Source organism: Simochromis diagramma, unplaced genomic scaffold (genome assembly GCF_900408965.1).
Source record: "Simochromis diagramma unplaced genomic scaffold, fSimDia1.1 OVJJ01000816.1, whole genome shotgun sequence".
Classification (NCBI taxonomy): Eukaryota; Metazoa; Chordata; class Actinopteri; order Cichliformes; family Cichlidae; genus Simochromis; species Simochromis diagramma.
The window spans coordinates 5894707-5904432 of NW_024386908.1; positions in this window are offsets into that span (position 1 = coordinate 5894707).

Genomic DNA, 9726 nt, shown 5'->3' on the forward strand with positions numbered 1-9726 from the left:
GTCACAAGCAAAACACATTCCCAGCAGTTTGCAGCAGGGATAAGGCTTCATTCACTCTTAACTTAATATCAGTATGATTTCTGTTTTCATTGCCTGCAAGTAAGAAAGATGACACATGAAGGTCATTCTTGCATAAATCTTCAGTGCACAGATGAACACCCGTCATGGGGTAGCCATTCCCATTTGCTGTTTCAGTCAATTTATTGAATACGCATCAGGCCATGATTTCCAATACCCCCTCCAGTCCGCACACAGGTAATTAAACCGAATATGATCCACAACCGGGTGTTAAAACAGCTCAACCTGAAAGAGGAGCTTAGCAACTCGAGGTGAAAAAGGAAAGGAAGGCCAGCAGCAGCAGATTAACGGTCAGGGAAGAAGTGACCTATCAAGAAAATAATAAAAAATAAACTGTTCATATAACAGTGTGGATCTGACGGTGTCCTTGAAGGCATCGTTAAAGCGCTGCCTTGGGAGCTGCTTCAGAGAGGGTTTTTAATCTTGCGCTGTGTTTTGAATGAGAAATGATGTCGTTGAGCACATTTCGTACATTAAAATGCAATGAGCCCTTCAGGTAATCAGACACGTCGGCTGGCCTCATGCTACAGTCATGATGATCAGTGGGGCAATTACCACCCAGGTTACTTTGTGTTAATTTCTCTCTGTAGATGTGACATTATGACATGTCTTTTGTTTTTATTAAAAACTGTATAATATAAGAACGCTGATTCTCTAACATGTTTCGTTTTAATGTTTAATTCAAATGGATAAGTAGCATTACATAGGTTTAGAAATTGATTTAATGTTACATTACAGATTACATTACATTTACACATTTTATTAGGTACCCCTTGCTAATACCAGGTTGGACCCCAGTTTGCCTTCACAATGATCTTAATTCTTCAACAAGGTGATGGAAAGATTCCTCAGAGAGCTCGTAGGCCATACTGACATAATAGCTTCGTGCATGTGTCGGCTGCACATCCATGATGTGAATCTTCCGTTCCCCCACATCCCAAAGGTGCTAGATTGAGATTGGATGACTGTGGAGGCCATTCAAGCATAGTGAACTCATTGTCATGTTCAAGAAACCAGCTTGAGGTGAGATTTTGAGATTTGTAGCGACTGGAAGATAAGTACATTATGGTCATAAAGGGATGAATATGGTCAGGTACAATATAATGTTGCATCAGAAATCAGACCAGGTATTGTTCTTCCAATTTTCGGTATTGGTGCCCAAAACAGCCAGGCCATTCTTCTCTGACCTCTGGGATCAACAAGACTTTCTTGCACATCTTTGTTGGACCATTCTCTGTAAATTCTACAGATGGTTATGTGGGAAAATTCTAGCAGATCAGGAGTTTCTGAAATACTTAGACAAGCACACCTGGCACTAAAATAATGCAAAGCCACTCAAATTACCTTTTTTCCCCATTCTGATGCTCCAACCCAGTGTCAGAGCAAGAACTTGAGCAGGTTGTCTTGACCAGGTCTACATGTCTTAATTCACTGGGTTGCTGTCATCTAACTGGCAGATTAGACAGCAGTTCAATGTAATTTAATGTTGTCAAAGTAACACCTATATATTTGGTCAATGAGGTTATTTGAATATCATGGCTATCATAAGTCCCCTTTTTTTTCAACCCAAATGTAACCATATTTAGGTAGGAAGTGGGACTCTAAGTTATCAGCTAATGCTAGCTTGAATAGTACAGTACATCCATAGACTGTGCAGCAGTCAAACAATGCGTAATAGACTAATAAAATATTAAAATTTTAGTCACCAAATCTGGAGGGCAGACTTCTTGGATGGGCTGTTAGTACTATTACAGCTACCTGCTATAGCCACCCACCTATCATTATAGCCACGCCTCAATTAAGGATACTTTAAACCTGAATAAATTTAAAATGGCTGTTGTAAAGGTAACAATGAGCTACCAAATAAACATTTCTATTTCTGCTCTGAAGTTGGACATTAACATGACTGTGTATTGAGATTAGCTAACTGTTAAAAGCCAGCCTCAAGTGGCCATTTGAACAGCTGCACTTTTTGGCAGCTTCATCTCTGAAGGTTGCCTCTTTTTATTTGAATTTTTTTTATAATTTATTTTAATTGTGCTTTACTTTTTGAAATAGCTTATTTCATTCTTTAATAAAGGACTATTTTGATTTAGCATTGGCATCTGAAATACTTCAGATAATCAGAATTTGCACACAAAATCAAATATGGGATTTTTGTTAGATAAACACTGTATAAATACAGTCAGGTAAATGAGAGAATCCATCTCATCCACATTGAACAGCTGGATTATTAATACAGCAAGTCCCTCTTCACATCCTTAAAACATCTCTCGACAGCCAAAAACACACAGTCTATTTTTCTGCCACCTTGTTTCCTCTCTCATTTGTCTCTCTTTCCTCTCCCCCTACTTTTCACCTTTATTGCTGCTCCGCCCCTTTCAAGCCCTCCATTCTTACCCTCATTTTCTTTTTGTTTTAAGCAGCCAAAACAGATGAGTCTAAATTCTCCCTGCACTGCACACAATAGCAGGCAACAGCACACCTCATTCAGCTTGTGTGGTTGCATATAATAGACCACTGAGAGATTTAAAAACAAATAAAAGAACTTTAAAAACAATCCTAAAATGTACAGGTAGCCAGGTGAGTGAAATTAAAATGGGGGTATTGTGCTCAGACTTTTTTGTTCCAGTTAAAAGACGTGCTGCAGCATTTTGCAGACGCCTAATGGATGCATCACTAACCCCGCAATAAAGTGTGTTACAATAATCCAGCCTAGATGTAACAAAGGCATGAATTACTTTCTCCAAAGGCTGTTTTGACAAGATGGGCTTTAATTAGGCTAACTGCCTCAAATGAAAAAAGGTAGATCTCACAACAGCTCTGACCTGGCTTTCAAGTTTAAGATCTGCCTCCATTTTTTTCTTTTCTTGTTTGGCCTTACCCATTTTATTCTCATCAGCAATTTATTTCCCTTTTTGAATACCTATGCTCATTGTCTCCTTCCCTTTCTCTGATTTTACCTCTGTCTGTGGCCATGCAGTCATCTGCCTCTCAATAAGGCTTTTCCATGCTGTTGCCCAATTGCTAAACAGTCTGAGGCTAAGCAAGGGCTTCGGCTTGCCTTTAAATTGCACAGTAAACCCAGGCATTGTCTGTGTGAGGCATTTTTAAGATAAGATAAGATAAGATAAGATAAGATAAGATAAGATAAGATAACCTTTATTAGTCCCACACTGGGAAATTTGTTTTGTCACAGCAGAAAGTGGACAGTGCAAAAGTTATATAGTAAAAATTAGAATACAATACGAATAATATACTGTACACAACTGTACAGAATAGAATAGAATAAAATAAAATACTATATACAGTAGAATAAAATAGAATAAAATATTAAATAGGATAAAAATAGAATACAAATTCTATATACAACTGAGTAAAAATACAACTTTGTCAGAAAAGAGTATTGCATTTAGTCTTATTGCACATGTGTGGGTTTGTGTGTGTTTGATCAGTTTGTGTGTGTTTTGCAGCATATGCACTGTATATATGTGCAGAAAAATGTGTTAAGTATAACAGAAATTTCCTGAAGGAGAATATGAAAGTGTGATCACCCAGTGTCAGGTATACCTTTCCCTTTCCCAACTGCTTCACTCTGACACACTGCCATGGGCACACCTGCCCACCTACATTCCCTTCTATCTATCTTTCTTCCATACATTGCCCTTCTTCTTTTAAGCTGTTCTCTCTCATTTTCTCACATTGCTCCCTTTCTTCCGCCTGGACAGTGTATGCTGTCGTCCTCACTGTTTATCAGGTCACCGTTCCTTCCTATTTCTTACATTTTTGCCTCATTTCTCTCTCTCTCTCTCTCACACACACACTCTTTCTGTATCTTTTCTCCTCACTTGGAGCCCGGCTGGCTAACATCGTGAGCCAGCTGTGAGGCGGCAATCAAACGAGCTCCTGCTACACTCCCCGGGGTTCTGCTGACATTACACACAGACACACAGAAGGAGTGAAAAAACATGTGCACGTCCTTGCGCACACGTACACGTACACGCACACACACAAGCACATGCACATGCACACAAAAGCTGCAAGACCAGCAGGTCAGGGACAAGTGTATGCACAGCAACAATACTTTTGCCAAAACTGTGCATAACTTTGCTTCTGATTTGGCTTTGGCTCTTATCACAAAAGGATTCCCTTATTATTCCAAGCAGAAGTTGTACTTAAATCTCCATTTGGAATTTCTTTGCCTCTTTGGAAAGGTCATGGTATAAATTCTGAATGTGTCTTATGCGGAATGGATATATAGTGGCTTTGCAAAAAGCTGCACACATACACACACACATGTACTCTGGAGCAACCCACGATAAACATGCAGGAAAGCAAAGGAGCATTTGTAAATCCATCATCTTGCGAAGCTGCCGTCCCTTAAACCCCCTTCAGCACATCCTTTCTTAATGCCTGAGCCACACGTAAAGCCAGCTGACTACTTGTTACAGGCAGTAAACAGGCACGTCTCCAGTCAGTGCCTTAGTGCGTTGTTATGTCATGGTTGAAAAGAGACCCCAAGTGTGTGGCTCCATACCCCATTTATTGGCAGTCAGACAGAGTGAAGATCCGAGGAGCAGGCTTAGGTGAGTCATGCATCAGCACTGCATTAGCTGGAGAGACTATTTCAATGCAGGGTGGGAGTCTATAGAGAGTAGGGGAAGCTGGGCTAGCATTAATTCTGCCTGGCTCAATAATGGATTTCATTAAAACAGTCAAACATTTCACAGAAGTCTTGTTCACTTAAGTCTACCGGAATCTACCCATCTACAAAATACATGGATGCTATCCAAGAACATATGGGTGCAATGTTATTTTCAGTTTTATACTACATGTACTGTAAAATATATGTATTTGTAGTATGTTCACCTTTACTGGGTAATCTAAATACCAGGATCAATAACATGCTGACCATAACTGACATGTTCGTACTTGTAGATTTAAATCTATTCCACAGCTTTTTTCTTACCTATTGAGTATTTTGATGATTATTTAAATTAATTTTCCTGTGTGTGACAAAACATTACAATGCACTTTATATTGTAAAATAAAGACCCTACAACAACCCCCCAAGCAAGCACTGGGCGACAGTGGGGAGAAAAATAAAAGGAGTCTTTTTTTTAATAGATGTATACATAACTCACAGCCAGCACCTTTGAAATTCGGCAGCATAGTACGTCTAAATTGTTTAATCAATTTGCAGTATTACACTGTTTATGTACAGCAAAGTAAATTAACCAGCTGTTGGCTTTTTAAATGTATTTGCATCTTTTTCATACAGCTCAAAGGATAAACCAATTAGTTGCCCAATAAAATGTCATGTTGAAACACAAAAAGTTAATATCCACAAAGAATGCTGAAGAACACTGAAAAACTTTGTACTTTGTAATTCCTCTAGAATTAAATGGAATTTGTGAATTTCATCTGAAATTTCATTTACCTAATAATACTTATAAAATACTTCTACATATAAAAATAAATGAAATAATTGTGATGTAAGTCATGTAAAGATGTACCTTTGAACAAAAGAAACACAAAAATTACACTAAGTAATTCTAAATAGTGTGTAAGTTCAGGTATTTTACAAGATAAAAGAACTAATTAAAGTGTAAGTTAAGCTTAACTTCAGATGTTTATGGGGAAAATATTATACTTTTAATTTAAATTCTACTGAATTGCACTTGTCAAAAGGGGAAAATGTTGGTAAGTAGCAGCAGTCATAGAGTGTGAGCAATATTGAATATTGTACCATGTTATGCCAGTGTTTTGTACTATGATGTAATATTACACTTGGCAGCATTGTGTGAACATTGTACTGAATATTTCACAGGACTATTGCATGTAGGGGTTGGTGAGTGAAGCTCACAGGGTCACTGTTTGTTTGTTTACTTTTTCACTGAAACATTCCTCCAGGGTTCAAATTTGTCTCTCCCGATGTCAGCTCCTGCTGAGTTTAGAGGACATCTTGGTTTCGCGAGCCTAGCTCAGCCTCATCCTGTCCCATCTCAACCCAACTGTAACAACAAAGCTAATTACCAAACCTCCGGTACCAGACACAGTGCTGACATTCTTGTTAGCCTCCGATATACACTTTTACTTGACTCAAGCGTATAGGCATCATCTGGCTCATACTAAGTATATCTGGCTGGTTACAAGAGCCAATATTCAGTGAACTGCTAATTTCAATCCATAAAGGCACACATGGAAAAAGCTCTTTTTATACCTCACATGATACAACCAGAGCTAACTGATGTTCAATTTCTTCTGCATCAGGGATTAGGATCACTTACTGATTCCAGTATGTGTGTCATGCATTTAGAGCCAGCATTAACCTGAGTAGCTGTTTCTCTGTTTTTTTCTTATCCCAGTTACGCAGCGTGGGGGGGTTACGTAAAAATGGGGCCAAGATAACAATGGTACAAGGTGTCCCAGATGCCTGCCCACGCAAAATACACTTAATTCCCTTATCCTCCCATAATCTTGACCTTCACTTTCCAAAAAGGCATATGTGTAATAACTGAAGCTACAAGGTCTGCTTCACACCACCTCCCTTCTGCATCAGCTCCTAAATCCTTGCCCAGAGTAACTCAAATCCGTGTACCATGAATAATCTCTTCACACATCTGCCTTGAATTTGAAAGTCTGTACATTTTAGCTGACATTCTTATCTTTACAGTGAATGCAAGGGGGTCCAAACTTTTGTTCCCTCAGTAAGAGCAATTTAGCCTTTTTAACATTCGAAAATAAGGACGCGTTTCAGTTTCCTCGTTTCATATGCTGACTTTTGAATTCACTACGTTCTCCTTTTGGCAGAGCATCATAACTTTTTAGAAACTGGGTTGCAAGTCGAGCACATTGAAGAATGTATACTTTAAAAATTATGATGTCAGAATCCGTGTATTGTTTATAAGTAGAATAATACCCAAGAGCGGATATTCAGACAGCTTCTTCCAAATGTGCATAGTGGGGAGTGTCATAAGCTTAAAAGGCCACTAAACGCCTTTGTGATTTGAGATAATAGATTTGACATTTCAATGCACCACCAGTCACAGCAAGCAGGTCCCTTGAAAACAAGGCAAAAATGTTGGAACAGTGAGGCAGCTCAACCTCCCCTTTACTCTCTGTGCCCGCAAAAAAGGAAGAAAAAATAAGATATTCAGTATTTATGCACATATATTATTCTAGTAGGCCTACAGCCTGATGGATGAGCCGTAGAAGTGATAAAAGAACCTTAGTTCAGCTCATTTAAGCTTAAAAATCATTGAAATAATTTTTTTTTACCTGTCAAATCAAATCTGTGAATATATGAATAGTTAAGCACTATAATGATCAGTTATAAAACAGGAATTAAGGAGAATAAAACTATAATGAAGAAAAAAATACATAACATTGCCCCCCATTCAGAACATTCTGAATTAACAATAACTAAGGAACAGCTGTTGTATTTGCCCAGTTCCTCTGCTAAGATTCAACTTGGGCTATAAAAGCACATTTCCCCCCCCCCTCAAAATTGCGGGAAAGCATCTTGCATATTGCTTTGCCTGCGTTCAAAGGTAACCACTAATGACAGGCAGTAATTACCCACAGACGGGTGACTCAGCTGCAGAGAAACAGGAACAGAGAAAGGAAGTAAAGGACTGTTGTGTACACACGTATCTGTGCCGATGTGTGTGCTTAAGTGTGTATGTGTGCATGCTGGGCTCTGACTCAGCAAATCCACATGGGTCTCAGAGGCAGCTGACTGTTTTATTACCTAATCCAGTTTAGGAGATGAATCTGGCCCATAATCTAATATTCTCATAAACGATTCCCTCCTTATACATGAATCTCTGACCTTAACTATAACCGTAGCTTGCAGGCTACAGCAATGAAAAGAGCAGTCACACCAGGAAACATACATAGATATATGCCTCTTGTTTAATAATTGCCACAGTGCTTAATCAACTTATTGCTCACATTCTACTGTATCCTTAAAATGGCTTGGTATTTATATTACTTAAGAGCAACAATTTAAGGGTGGTGAAAGGTGGCTGGTTTGTGCCTCTGTCAATATGATCCCAAACTGTTTCAATACTCGCAAGGTTTAGGCTGTAGGGAGGAGAGTCCATAACTAATAGTGTTCCACTGTGCGTCTGTGTTTTTTTTCTTCTATCCGGGTATGCATTGGCAGTGTGTTTGGGATACTGCAAAAGAAAACTGTTGGCAATCGGATGCTTTCCAGATGGCATTGCATGGCCGATATGCAGCACCAAACCGTGACACAGCCTCCACCATGTTTTAAAGATGTAGATGCTAGTGTACCTCTCTCCTGACTACCTCTGTAGTCTTTACTCCATAAAATCTTTTGCTGCTGATTTTCAGTATGATTCTAAAGTTATTTGGCATATCGTAACTTTTTCTCCTTGTTTTGTTTTCTTAACATTGGGTTCTTGACAGCCAACCATCCACTGAGACCATTTCTGATGAGGTACTTCTTCTTTTGACTTCCACTTGTCCAGTTTCCTCAATTTTTTAAGGACACATTGCACATCATGTTGGGATATTCCCATTTTTTGCTTTTGGCCTAAGAGGTCTTTGAGAATCACCTTGTTGATGCAAAATTATTTACTCAACTAAAGAAATGGGAACAAATAGATTTTGTAGAAAGCTGTTGGTGCCTAAACATGCCATTTAAAATAGTTTACTAGCTACGTTTGAGTTAGCTGCCTCTTTTTATCCTTGAATGAGTCATAGATCAGTTTTAAGTGGCTTAGTAATAAAAAACCCCCACATAACTATTCATCTGAAAAAAGGCCTTTTATGAAAGATTTTCAGAAAGCCTGGAGAACTATTTGTCAAAATCAATTAAAAAAAAAAAAATACAATAACGTCCGGCTCCTTGGAACTAAATATAAAGAAATGAGTGTTGACTCAAGGCTTTTGCACAGTATTGTATAACAGAAACTATATAATATATATAATATACCTAAGGATTTAAAATTGTAAGCCAGCAATTAAATTAAATATATAAATAGCTAAACACAATCGATAATAGTAGCTGGCTAAAACTGGATAAAAAGTTAATAAACCTGAACTGATAAATATAATTAGAAGTTGAAATAGTGGGCTAGAAGAGTTAACAGTTTCAATGTCTGGATAAAAAAAAAAAATAAGGGTAAAAAATGTAAACTGTGCACTTAAAATATTGGATAAACAGCTGAAAATGCTGACTAAAGAAGCAAATGACTGATAAACAAATAGGCTGTTTATAAGAAGAAGGGTTGTCAGAACAGCTTGCGAACCATAAGCAATTAATGTTAAGTTCAACATAATCACTAATTGAGTCAGTCATAAGCTGAAAGTAGTCAAGATCCAAATTACTTGGAGTTCAGATAACCACGCTGGAACATGAGAGCTGGTGTTGATGAAGAGGTTCTTGAGTCCATGTGACAGTTCTTCAGGGGGACGTCAGAAGAAAAAAAAAAAAGTTATAAATGAATGCTGATATGAGACATTGCTTTTAATGTCACCTTTCATCTTTCCAAGATCTTCCCCAACCTTCCTCTGTGCCTAATACCACCCTTCAGCCATGAGTCAGGCCACAGCCCTGATCTCTGGGACCACCAAAATACCCAGCAGCGCCTTGAACACGTTCAGCTGGGCACTGGG